The sequence below is a fragment of the Sapajus apella genome, unplaced genomic scaffold, assembly GCF_009761245.1.
Source record: "Sapajus apella isolate SASKATOON/1434 unplaced genomic scaffold, GSC_monkey_1.0 scaffold206, whole genome shotgun sequence".
Classification (NCBI taxonomy): Eukaryota; Metazoa; Chordata; class Mammalia; order Primates; family Cebidae; genus Sapajus; species Sapajus apella.
The window spans coordinates 478,992-495,960 of NW_022437146.1; the positions used below are offsets into that span (position 1 = coordinate 478,992).

The following is a 16,969-nucleotide window of genomic DNA, read 5'->3' on the forward strand; positions in this document are numbered from 1 at the left end:
GGCCACAGATGCTAAATCCCATGCTCCTGACTGTAATCTAAGCACTTTGGGAGGCCAAGGTGGGGCAGATCACCTGAGGTCAGGAGTTTGAGACCAGCCTGGCCAACATGGTGAAACCACATCTCAATTAAAATTACAAAATTTAGCCAGGCATGGAGGTGTGGGCCTGTAATCCCAGGTACTCAGGAGGCTGAGGCAAGAGAATTGCTTGAACCTGAGAGGCAGAGGCTGTAGTGAGCTGAGACTGCACCACTGCACTCCAGCCTGGGTAACAAAGTGAGACTCTGTCTCAATAAATAAATAAATAAAATAAAATAAAATAAATCCCAGGACCATTTTGTCCTCTAAACTGCCTGCCCCAGCTGAGCACTCTCCTCTCTCCACTCCCAGGTTCAAATTCCTCCAGGCTTTCCTCCTCCACCACCACAGTTATCCTTTGAGTCTTTACTGCCTCCTCTTCTTCCACTTGAACCTTCAATGTGACGCTCCTGAGTACTCTGCATCTCCTGGCATGGGCCCAGGACACTTCAGTGCTTTAATTTTCACCATGTGGGCCCAGGAGTCTCCAGGGCTAATCTTCACCATGTCAACGGCACACTTTTTAAAAATTGGAACAATGATGCTTACTAATATCTCATGCTGAGCAGCCCTTTTTTGAGAAATTATTTTTCATCACTTCTCGGCCTTTTGGCTAAGATCAAATGGAGAAATTATTTTTCATTTTTACTTATATGAACCCAGTTTCTAATAGACACAGCTAAATCAGGTTTACAGCATGCTAAGAATTGGGAGAGGAAAGTGGAAAACTACACACACACAAGGGAATTCATTCCCTTCCATTCCAAGCAAAAACTCTGCCCTTGACTTGATGAGTTAACAGGAGTTCTTGAAGGTTTCAGGTGGTTTACATGGAAGGGGACATGGAAAGCAGTCTGTAGTCCAGTTTATGGCAAATCACCCTCTAATTTACCTGTTTCCAGATTGCTCTGCCTTGCTTCTAGGCTATAGGACTGTATTACCTCAAAGGCTAGAGGATTAACCTCCGAATCTCAGCAATTTCTGTTTGACTCATATAGGAGAAGTCAGTGTTCCACGTAATAAAATCCATGACTTAGATTGATTAAAAATAATGAGGCCAAGTGCAGTGGCTCATGCCTGCAATCCCAGCACTTTGGGAGGCTGAGGTGGGGGGACCACTTGAGCCCAGAAGTTCAAAGCTGCAGTGAGCTGTGATGGCATCCCTGTGCTTCAGCCTAGGAGGCAGAGAGAGATGTTTTTAAAAAAAAAAAAAAAAAAAAAAGGCAGAGAGAGAATTTATCGTGTCTCAGAACTGGAAGTTCTGAGATGGCCATATTTTGGGTTGAAGAATTCAGCACCTCAGTAGTGTCACCAGGATCTGGTTCCTTTTCCTCTTTTCCCTTTGCCAACCACGGCTTCAGCTTCATCCTAAGAGTCCCCTCTTATCATAAGATGACTGCCAGCAGCAACTGGAGTCACACAGCTCCCTGTTCATATCCAGTGGGAAACAGAAAAGGCCAACCCTCCAGGTGTGTAATTTAAGCTCTTCACCTCTGTGCAGCTCACCCTAGATCATCTATCCCTGTGCCCCATACCCCCTGCTGGGGCTCAAACAGGTATCACTTAAAGCATGTGGCTGCATGGGAGTGATCACAGATGCCTGAATTATATAAGGTTTCTGGGTCTTTTTTATTTTTTTTTTAACAAGTGGGGCTGGTAGGCAATTAACAGCTCATTTCAAACCTCAAGGTGACCCTATAGAGTGGCCCTTAAATCATCAGAATTCATACTTGGCAACTCAAACCCACCAAAAAGGCCAAAACCTAAGAAAAAAGCTTCTTGCTCTTTTGGCAAGATGGCGGGAGGAGATGCTAGAGTGACTTTGGGGCAGCCGCATCTTTCGCGCCAGGATCTCACCACCTTGGATGTTACCAAGTTGACGCCACTTTCACACGAAGTTATCAGCAGACAAGCCACAATTAACATAGGTACAATTGGTCATGTAGTTCATGGGAAATCCACAGTTGTCAAAGCTATTTCTGGAGTTCACATGGTCAGGTTCAAAAATGAACTAGTAAGAAATATTACAATCAAGCTTGGATATGCTCATGCTAAGATTTATAAACTTGATGACCCAAGTTGCCCTCGGCCAGAATGTTATAGATCTTGTGGGAGCAGTACACCTGATGAGTTTCCTACAGATATTCCAGGGACCAAAGGGAACTTCAAATTAGTCAGACATGTTTCCTTTGTTGACTGTCCAGGCCATGATATTTTGATGGCTACTATGCTGAATGGTGCAGCGGTGATGGATGCAGCTCTTCTGTTGATAGCTGGTAATGAATCTTGCCCTCAGCCTCAGACATCTAAACACCTAGCTGCTATAGAAATCATGAAACTGAAACATATTTTGATTCTACAAAATAAAATTGATTTGGTAAAAGAAAGTCGGGCTAAAGAACAATACGAGCAGATTCTTGCTTTTGTCCAAGGTACAGTAGCAGAGGGAGCTCCCATTATTCCAATTTTGGCTCAGCTGAAATACAATATTGAAGTTGTTTGTGAGTACATAGTAAAGAAAATTCCAGTACCCCCAAGAGACTTTACTTCAGAGCCCCGCCTTATTGTTATTAGATCTTTTGATGTCAACAAACCTGGCTGTGAAGTTGACCTTAAGGGGGGTGTAGCTGGTGGTAGTATCCTAAAAGGAGTATTAAAGGTGGGCCAGGAGATAGAAGTAAGACCTGGTATTGTTTCCAAGGATAGTGAAGGAAAACTCATGTGTAAACCAATCTTTTCCAAAATTGTATCACTTTTTGCGGAGCATAATGATCTGCAATATGCTGCTCCAGGCAGTCTCATTGGAGTTGGAACAAAAACTGACCCCACTTTGTGCCGGGCTGACAGAATGGTGGGGCAGGTACTTGGTGTAGTCGGAACCTTACCTGAGATATTCACAGAATTGGAAACTTCCTATTTCCTGCTTAGACGGCTTCTAGGTGTACGCACTGAAGGAGACAAGAAAGCAGCAAAGGTACAAGAGCTGTCTAAGAATGAAGTACTCATGGTGAACATAGGGTCCCTCTCTACAGGAGGGAGAGTCAGTGCTGTCAAGGCCGATTTGGGTAAAATTGTTTTGACCAATCCAGTGTGCACAGAGGTAGGAGAAAAAATTGCCCTTAGCCGAAGGGTTGAAAAACACTGGCGTTTAATTGATTGGGATCAGATAAGAAGAGGAGTGACAATCAAGCCAACAGTGGATGACTGATGAACACCAGTTAAATAATACATTTGGATGGAGGTGGAAGATGGAATTTCTCTTAACAACCAAGGAATTTACTTTCAAAGCAATATTGGGGAATTTATTTACAGTTTGTTACCTTAGTAGATAGCTATAAGATTATTCTCATGTTTTTAGTTATGAAGACTTAACTTAGGTACTGAAATTAATATAAAAGTTGGCGTACTGTTGGATTGAATCTATATTTTGACAGAAGCATTGCCATATAATGTCACAATTATATATCATGCAGTTTTGTTCTGCATGTCTTGTTTTGTTTTGTTTTTGAGTCTGGCTTTGCCACCCAGGATGGAGGGCGGTGGCCTGATCTGCAACCTCTGCCTTCTGGGTTCAAGCAGTTCTCCTGCTTCAGCCTTCGAAGTAGCTGAGATTACAGGTGTGTGCCACCACACCTGGTTAATTTTTGTATTTTTAGGAGAGACAGGGTTTTGACATGTTGGCCAGGCTGGTCTCTCCTGACCTCAGGGTGATCACCCCACCTCAACCTCCCAAAGTGCTGGGATTACAGGCGTAAGCCACCTTGCCCCGCCCATATCATACAGTATGAAATGAATTTTTGCTACAACCAGCCTTTGCTGTAGCACACACACACACACACACACATATATATACACCACTGAAACTCATTTTCATGATTCCTCTTTGAATAGCTCCAAGCTGATGGACTGTTGTACCAATGAAAACTTAAAGAGACAGATTCTCCTTGAAGACCTTCTCCCTTTTCTTTGGCCCCATATTTTATATTGCTTTATCTTTGAAATTTTGCATGAAAAGGAAATTAATGGGTTCAAATGAAATTGTTCTTTAGAGATTTTAGAAATTGTTACTATGGACAAATCTTTTTCTTCCCTTGCTCTTCCTGGCCTGAAACACAGGAAACCAGAGTCAGAAGTTATGTTTCTTTCCCTGTGATGGCTTGAAATTTTTTCAGCGTTGTTTTATACCTGAAATCCAATAGTCTTCCTCTGTTGGAAAATACTGTTATACCAAATAATTCTAGATGAGTAACAAAGATCTTTCTAGGCCTTCATTTTATGTTTTTTCTTAACTGTTATATCATGATCATAACACACATTGTAATACTACTAATTTTTGAACATTCCAAAAGGCCAAGAAGTAAAAGATGTTAGAAAGCAATAACTGAGTCAAGATGCCCCACAGAGATTCTGGTTTAATTGTGATTTAATTGGCTTGGAGTAGAATTCAGGCATTTAACAACTCTCCTCAGTGTGGAGAAATTTAGAGAGTTGAGAAGTAGGTATATTAAATTATAGAATCTCTCTGAGTTTTGATAGTCTGATAATACAGTTTGCTTTGCTTTTCTTAAATTTGCATTGAGATGGGATTTGAAACATTGTGCTCTTTTGAGTGTTGAAGTTGCATTGTAGAAGTTGAGAACCTCTGGCTATGGGTTATCTAAGTTGATGTTGTGAGGACGCATATTAATGTTATATACTTGGCTGACTTTGAAGGTTGTGTTGTAGCATGAGGAACACAAACAATTCTACATCAGAAAAAAAAAAAAAGAAAAGAAAAAAGCTTCTTTGCTTTTTGAAAGTGTTTTGACACAGGGAGGCAGCTAAGGTACAGTCCTCTGCCTCTTTCCCACACTCGAGGAAATGTGAGCTATTTGGAAGAGGAGAGGTCCACTTGAAGATCAGCATCTGGAACAAGCGTTCTTGACAAGGCTCTGGGGATAGAATTCAGGGGTGAGTGACATTTGGATGAGGGGAAATCATCTTTACATCTGCTAAAAATCTAACTGAAATTAGCATTTTCTTTATTTATAAACAGATAACAAACCATGTGTAACCAGTGGCAACCACATTACAGTTATGGCAAATACTGCAAAATACTGGTAAAGTGATTAGACCCACCACTGGATCTTGTTACTAATATGTTAACTGCACAAGTATTATCATGTCACAAATATTCTGACTATTTTAAATACTTTGATACGGTGTTTCAGTATACTTGATTTTCTTTAATCCTATTTACTCCTGCACTTAACCACTATTCTGAGAAGCAACCCATAGGTTAAATCAGACTAAAAGGAGTCTCAACTGCCAGGCTTAGTCTATTTGCATGATGAATATGATATATTTGCATTCATCTCTATTATTTTATTGTGTTCTTATTTATATTTTTCTAAGCTTCTTTATACCTTTTTCCCCTCCTTTCTGCCTTTCAATATACTGATCAAATTTATTTCCCTTTTCCTCATCTATATATTCAAGCTCTCCTTAAAACGTTAACATGCATACCGGATAAAAGATCTACATTTAATGCCAGGCGCGGTGGCTCACGCCTGTAATCCCAGCACTTTGGGAGGCCGAGGCGGGTGGATCACGAGGTCAAGAGATCGAGACCATCCTGGTCAACATGGTGAAACCCCGTCTCTACTAAAAATATAAAAAATCAGCTGGGCATGGTGGCGCATGCCTGTAATCCCAGCTACTCAGGAGGCTGAGGCAGGAGAATTGCCTGAACCCAGGAGGCGGAGGTTGCGATGTGCCGAGATCGCGCCATTGCACTCCAGCCTGGGCAACAAGATCGATCTTTCGTCTCAAAAAAAAAAAAAAAAAGATCTACATTTAATCAGTACCTCTATTGTCCCCCTGAATACCTCAAGGCTCTTGAATATTAGTTTCCTAGGGCTGCCAAAACAAAGTACTACAGAAGTAGTAGCTTAAACAACAGAAATGTTCTGAAGGCCAGAAGTCCAAACTCAAGGTGTGGGCAGGGCCATACTCCCTAACTCTATCTAGTTATCTTCATATATAGATATGCACCTATAAAGGGATATATTATAAGGAACTGGCTCAGGCAATTATGGAGGCAGACAAGTCCCAAAGTCTGCAGGGTGAGTCACCAGGCTAGAGACCCAGGAGAGCCGATGGCATTCCAGGCCAAAGACCAGCAGGTTCAGCACCCAGAACAGCCAAGGTTTCAGTCAGTCCTAAGGCAGTCAGGCAAGAGGAATCCTCTCATACTCCAGGAAGGATCACTTTTTTGTTCTATTCAGGCCATCAATGGAGTGGCTAAGGCCCACCCACATTACAGAGAGCAATCTGCTTTATTCAGTCTACCCATTCAAGCTTAAACCTCATTCAAAAATACCCTGAGAGAAACGTGAGAATTCTCTTAGGATACTGTCTGACCAAGTATGTGGGCACCTGTGGCCCAGTCAAGGAGACACATAGAATTCACCATCACAGTCCTCCTCACAGCTCATTTTTTTCCTTCTGTGTTCCATTTCCTTCCTCCTTATTCTACATCCTTCAGAAATTCTTTCAATGAAGATCTGTTAGGTACACTTGTATTTTTACATCTGAAAACATTTCTCTTTTGTTCTCATTCTTGGGTGACAGGTTAATTAAGTTAAAAAGTTCTAGATCGTTAATTTTCTCTCAGCATCTGAGAGCTATTATTCCACTATCTTTTTTTCTTCCTTCTTCTTTTTTTTTAAGATAGGGTTTCTACTCCCCAGGCTGGCGTGCAGTGGCACAATCAGAGCTCACTGCTCAACCTCCTGGGCTCAAGTAATCCTCTTACCTCAGCATCCTGAGTAGCTGGGACTATAGGCATGCATCACCACGCCCGGCTAATTTTTGTATTTATCCCAACACAGGGTCTCACCATGTTGCCCAGGCTGGTCTCAAACTCCTGACCTCAAACAATCTGCCCACCTCGACCTCCGAAAGTGTTGGGATTACAGGCGTGAGCCACCAAACCCAGCCAATTCTAGTACTTTCAAAAAGTAAACTGTGTTTCTTGTTTTTCTCCTAATTGACAATTTTGACATCTTCAGTTATATCCTAAAGAAACAAATTCTTCCAACAAATTATAATCTTTTTGTACAGAATTTTTAAGAAGGTGGCAGCAAAGTATCTTCTGGACACCTAAATGCCGCATGCCGCAGTAAACATGGCAGGAATGTCCCAACAGTGGAACCACCAGCAAGCGCACTCATCAGCAGCCGTCCATCATCATTTGTCTGCTGAACTTAGTTACTGTAAATCTCAAATGGATTTTGATTATTTTTTTACATCCTTTGAACGCAAATATATTTGTTGGAATTTCTCCATGACATAATAAAAAGCATCTTAAGAGTAAGTTTAAATGACGGCTAATACAAATCACTTTGCACGAAAAGTCAATTTCAATAATAATTTCTATCACAACTGATGCAGTAGATACTTCATGCAAGAGAGATGCTACAGATCGAAATAACTGAAAATCAGAGTTCAGTCCTCATAGAAATTTGGTGTCACAATGCAATATAAGCGTTAATTATTTATCCACATCACTTTGTTCCACAAAAGAATTATAGTACTGAGTACAACTCTTCCCAAGGCACTCTGCCCTTTTGACTCCTATCCATCACGTTTTCCTCCCTCTCTATCTATTCTTTCTCATTTTCCACTGCTAGATCCTTGCCAGGGTCTGTCCTAGGCCCCCTTTTTTCAGTGGGCAGTATCATCCATTCCCTGGCTTCAACTACCACCTAAGTGTACATCATAATCTAAATCTAAATCTCTCTTGAGCTTTTCTGTTTAATATTCAACTGCCTGCTAGACATTTCTCCATGAATACTGAGCACTCCAAACTTATTAGCTTCCTCTCACATGTGATCTCTTTCCGGTGTAGAGTTCTGGCTAAAGGCGTCAACTATTGAAACACAAAGGACTAAAATCCCTGTTGGAAACCAAGTGGCCATATAGAGACTCAGCTTCCCATTGCTGCTGCCATACCTAAGGACGCAAGGACACCATCCTGGATCCAGAGTAGCGCCTGAAGGCATTATTAACTCTTGGGAAGAAAAGATTGTAGGAGCAAGCTTGTTTTATTTCATCACTTCTTTCTTCCAGGTCTAGTACTTCCAGTACTAATGACTGACACAATCACAGTCTTGACAAAGAATGGGCTATCTGGACCATAATTTAAAACATAATCACAGGGCAGGAGCCATGCAGCTCACACTAACAGGGAAAAAGCCATCTGTCCAGAAGTTGACTAACCAGCGACCAAAGGACTTTAAGCTAAATTGGTGAGGAGGTAGGGAGGAATGGAACATGAAGGAAATCACAAAATCAGTCCCTATGGAGGATTATAGAAAAAAAAAAAAAAAAGACTGAAAGAGATCACTCACATGAGAAAATGAGAAGAGGTTTAAACTGTTCATAATCGGAGACATCTATAAACCAATAAATATGAGTAATAAGAAAAAAACCCTTAAAGTTTACCTTAAATATAGAAAATAATCAACGGGACTTGTTGAGGCAGGTCTCAAGATTGGCCTACAATGACGGAAAGCATACTATTATTCAAAGGGAAAAAAAGCAGCAGTTATTTCATGTCAAGATAACATATGCCCTTCAAGGAATCCCAAGTAAACAGAAGCACTCAAAAACAACTCTAAGAGGCAGAAAGGTAAATAAGACTTCGATGTGACAGCATGTCGAGATCAGCCAAATGGAGTAAAGATAAAAGTTTTTAACAGATCACAAAACTGGCAGACAGGATAGGGCAGTGACAGGGATTCCAACCACCTACAGAGCTGCAGATGAGATCTCACCCCTGCTTTCCCATTCACTTGGCCTCCCACAGGACAGGGGCCAGGCATAACCTGGTGTACAGCTGCCCTGGGCCCAATGCAGGCCCCAAACAGAAGTGACGAGTCATGTGGAAGAAAGCGACGTATCATTTCAGAGTTTACAAAATCCTGGGCAAACAAAGCTGGGTAACAAATCATTTTGATGAGAAGAAAATGACACATTACATGAAAAAATCAGCAAGAACACACAAGACAAATTAAGCTTTATGGAGGACTCAAACAAATTCTGAAAAGGCAAACACAAGGATGGTACAGACTTATACAACTTTTCTTTAAAAAGCCCACAAAGTTGAAGGTTGCCAGTAATCATGGGATCAAGAAAAGTCACTTCTCACAAAAGTTTGATTTTTTTATTAGAGTACAGTCAGAGCAAGAAGAGTTGGAAAGAAATAGGTCTACTGCCCAGAGCCAACTAAACGATGGATGGAAACATTTCTCAAGACTTTTTTGCTTTTGCTTTCTCTACCATGGAGAATAATCTGAAACAAGTACAGTTACACGACACTGAAAATGAGTGCAGAGACTGTAAAAAAGCAAATACATTCTTAGAATAGGTTTCTTTGTTATTCCTTTTTACTTCATCTCAGTAGAATTGCTGTTTATATCTTAACCATCTATGCTGGTTTCTTCAATTAATCACTCATATTCTTTCTTGAGATGATTTGTAATGGCCCAGCTTTCCTTATCCTAGGATTTGCATACTTAAAAGATTGCTTTCTTCCAAATTTCTAGTCACTTTGCACTGTATCACCAAATGCAAAGAATTCTTTCCAGCCCCTGGCATGTCACCCTGCTCAGCAGGTTCAGATACAGATGACCACTTAACTTTTGAGACAGTGCACATTCCTTTGGCCTCCTCCCTCTCCCTCTGACTTCTCTGATATCCAGTTATCCCTGCACCCTTTACTGAAAAGACGATTCTTTCCTCTATTAAATTGTCTGGGCACTCTTGTCAAAAATCAAGTGACAAATGGGTTTCTTTCTTTCTGGTTCTCAGTTCTACTCCACTGATCTACCATGTCTCTATCAGTACTACACTGTATTGTAGTAAATTTTGAAATTGAGAAATGTGAATTCTCTTAATTTTATTCTTTGTTTTCAAGATTGTTTTGACTACTGTGAGTCCCTTTTACTTCCATATGAATTTCTGGTATTTTCATAGGATTGTCTGAATGTGTAGGTCAATTTGCAGGACGCAGGTATCTTAACAAAATAAGTCTTTGGACCAATGATCATGAAAAGACTCTGTTTATTTACATCTTTAATTTCTTGCAACAGTGCTTTGTAGTTTTCAGTGCCAATATTACTTTAAATGGTACTGTGAAATTTTATTTTCTAATTGTTTGTAACTGGCATATAGAAGTACATTTACATTTTAAATTTTTGTTTTATTGATATTTTATCTATGGGTGTTCCTAAATGTACTTGAGTTTTCTAAAAATAACTCTGCTGGTTATTGGTAATAAGAAATAAATTTTGGCTGGGAGCAGTGAATCACACCTGTAATAATCCTATAATCCCAGCACTTTGGGAGGCCGAGGCTGGTGGATCACGAGGTCAAGAGATCGAGACCATCCAGGTCAACATGGTGAAATCCCATCTCTACTAAACATACAAAAAAATTAGCCGAGCATGGTGGCGCACGCCTGTAGTCCCAGCTACTCAGGAGGCTGAGGCAGGAGAATCGCTTGAACCCAGGAGGCGGAGGTTGTGGTGAGCCAAGATCGCACCACTGCACTCTAGCCTAGGCAACAGAGTATGACTCTGTCTCCCCTCACCCCCCAAAAAAAGACAAACAAACAAAAAATAAAAGTTTTTTTTTCTTTGAGGAGTCTCACTCGGTTGCGCTAGTGCAGTACCACAATCTCAGCCGACTGCAGCCTCCACTGCCCGGGTTCAAGTGTTTCTCCTGCCTTAGCCTCCCAAATAGCTGGGACTACAGGCACGCACCACCACGCCTAGCTAATTTTTGTATTTTTTTAGTAGAGATGGGGTTTCACCATTTAGGCCACGCTGGTCTCAAACTCCTGACCTTGAGTGATCCACTCCCAAAATGCCGGGATTATAGGCATGAGCAACCATGCCCAGCAAGAAGTAACTTAAATTTTACTGGCATTAAGGATTAACACTGGCTTTCCTCAACCTGAATGTCAGAGACAGAGAGAGAGAGAGAGAGAGAGAGAGAGAGAGAGAGAGAGTGAGAGTGAGAGAGTGTGTGTGTGTGTGTGTGTCTGTCTGTCTCATGTGGTTTACCATGTCCTGAATAAAGAGAGAGATTTCTGAAATGCAAAGGGACAGGAGTGACTCATTCATTAATGTATTTGTTTTCAGATAATACTGTAAACAGTATACTAGCCATATACTACTCAGTTACAGAATTCGCAGATGAAATGATCCACTTTTTACTAAACTATCCCTCATCGAATAGATAAATGCCTTTTTTTAAACAACCCCAGCGAAAAGAAACTGGCAGAGCTGATACTGCTCTCTTTTAGCTACTATAAAAGGTTAAAAAACAACCATCCCTGGCCAGGCTCATGGTAGCTTACGGCTGTAATCCTAGCACTTTGGGAGGCTGAAGTGGGTGGATCACCTGATGTCAGGAGTTCAAGACCAGCATGGCCAACATGGTGAAATCCTGTCTCTACCAAAAATACAAAAATTAGCCAGGCATGGTAATGGGCACCTATAATCCCAGCTACTAGGGAGGTTGAGGCAGGAGAATTGTTTGAACCCTGGAGGCAGAGCTTGCAGTGAACTGAGATGGTACCACTGCACTCCAGCCTGGGCGACTATAAGGTCTGACCGACGGCATGGCAACCCCCATGGACCTCATGGAGGGCCTTCCGGAATTACAAAACCTGAAACAGCGGTAGGTAAGATCACAGAAAAAGGAAGAAATGATCAACCCCTGGACTGCCTACTTAACTCTGAGACATTCTCTATTTGTTTCTTATTCCGGCCTCAATTGATCAGGCCATGGGCCTTTAACCAACCTTGGCCAACCCTGGTCGACGCCACACCCTACTACAACCCCCACCCAGCTTGCAAAACACCACCCTGTACTTAACTTTTGTAACTTTCCACTACCTCCCCCACAACCTATAGAACCAACTGACTTTTGCTGATGCCCTTTTTGGCCTCAGCCTGCCTGCGCCCAAGTGAATAAACAGCCATGTTGCTCACACAAAGCCTGTTTGGGGGGTCTCCTTCATTCAGAGTGTGTATTTTAACGGCAACAGAGTGAGACTCTGTCTCAAAAAAAAAACCATCACTACCCATCAGATTTGGAAAAGAAAGTCAAAAAACTAGAAATTAACATGAAGCCTATTAGAAATATAGATTTATTCCAGCTATTATTATTAGCCTAAGTGTTAAGTCTTAAGATACTAGCTGTATCAAAAAAAAAAAAAGAAGAAGAAAAGTGTATGTATGGTATTTATGAGTTTAATGCATACTTTGGGGCTTTATATACACGTGCAACAGAGAAAGTCTGTGTCCGGTTACTATAGAGAATAAGCTAGAAGGGAGCCACAGTCCAGATGAGACTAGAGGAGATGGCATCAGGTATGGAGAGAGATAGACCATGTTTCAGAGATATTTAGAAGTTTGGGGCTGGGCGCAGTGGCTCACGCCTGTAATCCTGGCACTCTGGGAGGCCAAGGTGGGCGGACTGCCTCAGCTCAGGAGTTCCAAATCAGCCTGGGCCAACATGGTGAAACCCCATCTCTACTAAGACACAAAAAATTAGCTGGGCAGGGCGGCATGCACCTGTAGTCCCAGCTACTTGGGAGGCTGAGGCAGAAGAACTGCTTGAACGTGGGAGGTTGCAGTGAGCCGAGACTGCACCATTGCACTCCAGCCTGGGCAACAGAGCAAGACTCCGTATCCATTAAAAAAAAAAAAAGTTTGGATCAACAGGACTTGGTACTTATTTAGATATGGGGGGGTGTCTAAAGAGGGAGATGCCTCAGTTTCTGGCAAAACACACTGGGCAGAGGTGGTGTTACTAACAGACAGCAAACACTAGAGGAGGAACAGATTAGGAAAGATGAACTAAGTTGGACACATTGGGCTTGAAAGAAGACTCAGAGTAAAAGGACAATTCTTCCTCTCTTAAGGAATGTCTTAAGGACACTCAAGTATATTCCCAATAAAATGTGTATATATGTGTACAAAAGATACATACAATGCTCATGACTGACTGCATTGTTTGTAACCACCAAAAGCAGGAAACCCACTGGCCCATGGACAGCAGAATGCATAACTATCACAGATTCATAAAGCAGATCACCGACAAAACCACTGCTACATGCAATAACATGAATTTATCTGACTAACACGATGTGAGCAAAAGAAACTAGTCACAAGAAGGCATACCATGATTCCATGTATCTTGTAACATAGTAAGAAATATATATTTAGTCTTCATCCCTGCTTTCTGTCACAGAGTTCCTAACACGTAATTTCCTGAGTGACAGGGATAAGAGGGGCATGTTTTGTTATACATAATAAGCCCCTTCAACCATACCAAAGTCTGTGCTAATAAGGTGACTCTTGAAAGATGGGGTCTGGTTGCTAGGGGAACCAATCATGTGAGTGGAGGACTGAAACTTTCAGCCCAACTCCCAGTCCCCCTAAACTTCTGGGGAGGGGTGAGGGGCTAAAGGCTAAGTCAATCCAATGGCCAACGATTTAATCATTCATGTCTATGTAGGCTGGGGACATTGGCTCATGCCTGTAGTCCCAGCACTTCGGAAGGCCAAGGCAGCCAGGTCATCTGAGGTCAGGAGTTTGAGACCATCCTGGCCAACACGACACCCATCTCTACTAAAAATACAAAAATTAGCCAGGCATGGTGGTACATGCCTTTAATTCCAGCTACTTGGGAGGCTGAGGCAGGAAACTGTTGGAACCTGTGACGTGGAGGCTTCAATGAGCCAAGACCACACCATCCCCCCCCACCGGGGGAAAAAGGGAAAACCAAGTCCAAAAAAAAAAAAAAAAATCATGTCTGTGTAATGGAGCCTCCCTAAAAACTTTAAACAGGGTTTAGGTAGCTTTGGTCTGGGCACGTACCAAAAGCACTATTGTACCACCCCAATAAAGTGACAGATGCACCTAGTCACGGGACCCTTCCAGGCCTTTATGTACTTTCCATTTGGGTCTTAATTTGTATTTTATATAACACCCTTTATAATAACCAGGATAGTAAGTAAAGTGTTTTTCTGAGTTCTATGAGCTGTTATATAGCAAACTATCAAAACTAGTAGGGAGTTATGGAAACCTCCTGAATTGTAGCCAAGGCAGACAGATTTGTGGATACCCTTTGACCCACTACCTACAACTGGTGTCTGAAGTTGGGGGCAGTGTTGTGGGACTAAGCCCTCTACCCATGTGGTCTGTGCTAACTTTACCAGGTAGTGTCAGAATCGAGTTAAACTGTAGGACATGAAGTTGCGGTAGGCAGGACATCGAGTTGGTATTGAAAACTCACATATTTGGTGTCAGTGCAGTAGGTAAAAAGTTGTCCTTTACACATAAGTTAAGAAACAGGTATAGGCTGGGTACAGTGGCAAGCCTGTAATCCCAGCACTTTGGGAGGCTGAGGTAAGTGGATCACCTGAGGTCAGGAGTTCAAGACCATCCTGACCAAAATGGTGAAACCCCGTATCTACAAAAAATACAAAAAATTAGCCAGGTGTGGTGGCAGGCACCAGTAATCCTAGCTATTCAGGAGGCTGAGGCAGGAGAATAGCTTGAACCCGGGAGGCAGAGCTTGTGGTGAGCCGAGATCACGCCACTGCATTCTAGCCTAAGCAACAAGAGTGGAACTCAGGAAACAAAAACAAAAAAACAAAAAAGGAAGGAAAGCAGGGAGGGAGGGAGGGAAGGAGGGAGGCAAAGAAAGAAACAAGTATAAACTATGGTGTCAAAGTAAGGACAGCAGTTACCGCTGGGGAGCAAGGAAAGAAGAAGTGACTGGAAGGGACCTAAGGGAGTCCGCAAAGCTGGCCACGCTCTACTTCTCTACTAGGTTTGTGGTTACGTCAGTGTGTTCACTCTGCGGGAAGTCGTCAGGTGGTTGTGTATTTTTCAGTGTATGTTACAGCTAGTAAAAATGTTTGTTAATTTTTAAAAATCTGGTCACTTTATTCTCCAGGTTAAAATCCTTCAACAGCATTCTAACACATGCTACAACATAGATGAACCTAAGGACATATGTTAAGTGAAATAATCCAGTTGCATATGGGCAAATATTAGATAAGTCCCCTTTTATGAGGAATCTAACCTAGTCAAATTAATAGAGACAGAAGGTAGAGTGGTATTGGCAGGGGCTGGGACAGAGGAGGTAATGGAGTCCTGCGGTTTAACGGGTATATATTTTTTTATTTTTGCGAAGGAGTCTCTGTCACCCAAGCTGGAGTGTAGTCGCATGATCTTGGTCCACTGTAACCTCTGTCTCCTGGATTCAAGTAAGTCTCCTGCCTCAGCCTCCGGAGTAGCTGAGACTACAGGTGCACGCCACCATGCCTGGCAAAGGCTAATTTTCATATTTTTAGCGGAGACGGGGTTTCACCATGTTCGGCAGGTTGGTCTCAAACTTGTGACCTCAAGTGATCTGCCCACCTCAGGCTCCCAGTGCTGGGATTACAGGTGTGAACCACCGCAACCGGCTGGTATAATGGGTACAGAGTTTCCATTTTGCAAGGTGAAGAGTTCTGTATATTGGTTGCACAACAGTGTAAATGTACTTAACGCTATTTAACAATTAGATGGTCAATTTTACATGTATTTTACCACAATTAAAAAAACAATAAAAATCCCTCCAATATTTTTCATTCCTCTTATATAAAGTCCAAAATCCTAACAAGCCTGGAAAAACTCTGACTTTTTCAACTCTACGGTGCACCATGCTCCCCCTTACTCTCTAACTCCTTTCAATTCCTCAAGTACATCATGGTTTTTGCATTTTGGTCTTCATGCATACTTCCTTGGACTAGAATATCCTCCTTTCTTCCCCCTCTCAGTGCAATTAATATCTGCTCATGCTGCAGTCTCAAACATCATTTCTTCAGGGAAGCCTTGACCACCCTAGACTCTCTTCTCCCATTTATGCTCTCAGCATCCCAATGCTTTCCAAAGAACTATGATTAAATAATTGTGTTATGACCTCTGCAACGGTCTGTTTTCCCCAGATAGGACATAAGTGCTGACTCCTTTTACTTCCCCTCATCAGACAGCCAACAGCATGCAGGAACTTCTTGTACTATCTAGCACTCAGTAGGCGCTTAACACCTATCTGATGAATGAATACTTGAGGCAAACTGTCCCACAGGAATCTAGAATTTTTCTCATCCAGATGAATTAGTCTGCTGATAACATGCAAATGAGAGATGCATCACTGACCTTTAAGGAGTCATAGAAAAGAAATGTTGGAAAACTAATCCGTGTACAAAGCCACTCTGATATGAAACAATGAAGGTGAGCCGTGAAAACAACTGACCTGTTAGGGTCCTACAATCCTTAGCAAAATTTCACAAATGATTACTGAAGGAATAATCTTCAGACAGTGTGAAGAGAAAGCTGCAATGGTGGGCACCAGCACTGGCCTGCTATGTGAGGGAGGCAGAGTGACAGCTCCCTCAAAGATGTCCATCTCCCAGTCCCCAGCACCTGTCAGGTTACAGGGCAAGGTTGCAGATGAAACAAGTTAATAATTGGCTGACTTTACGATAAAGAAATTCTGGGCCGGGCGCGGTGGCTCAAGCCTGTAATCCCAGCACTTTGGGAGGCCGAGGCGGGTGGATCACGAGGTCAAGAGATCGAGACCATCCTGGTCAACATGGTGAAACCCCGTCTCTACTAAAAATACAAAAAATTAGCTGGGCATGGTGGTGCGTGCCTGTAATCCCAGCTACTCAGGAGGCTGAGGCAGGAGAATTGCCTGAACCCAGGAGGCAGAGGTTGCGGTGAACCGAGATCGCGCCATTGCACTCCAGCCTGGGTAACATGAATGAAACTCCGTCTCA

The 16,969-nt window shown here is 42.3% G+C and overlaps 1 protein-coding gene and 1 pseudogene across 4 annotated transcripts in view; one reads left to right on the forward strand and one right to left on the reverse strand.

Annotated features, from left to right (window-relative positions):
• RNF130 (ring finger protein 130) overlaps nucleotides 1-16,969 on the reverse strand; it is a 173,737-nt gene that overhangs the window by 142,595 nt on the left and 14,173 nt on the right. The gene's annotated exons all lie outside the window — the stretch shown is intronic.
• Nucleotides 1,855-4,831, forward strand: LOC116544111 (annotated as a pseudogene). The gene has a single exon (XR_004265819.1). The product of XR_004265819.1 is annotated as a eukaryotic translation initiation factor 2 subunit 3 pseudogene (transcript).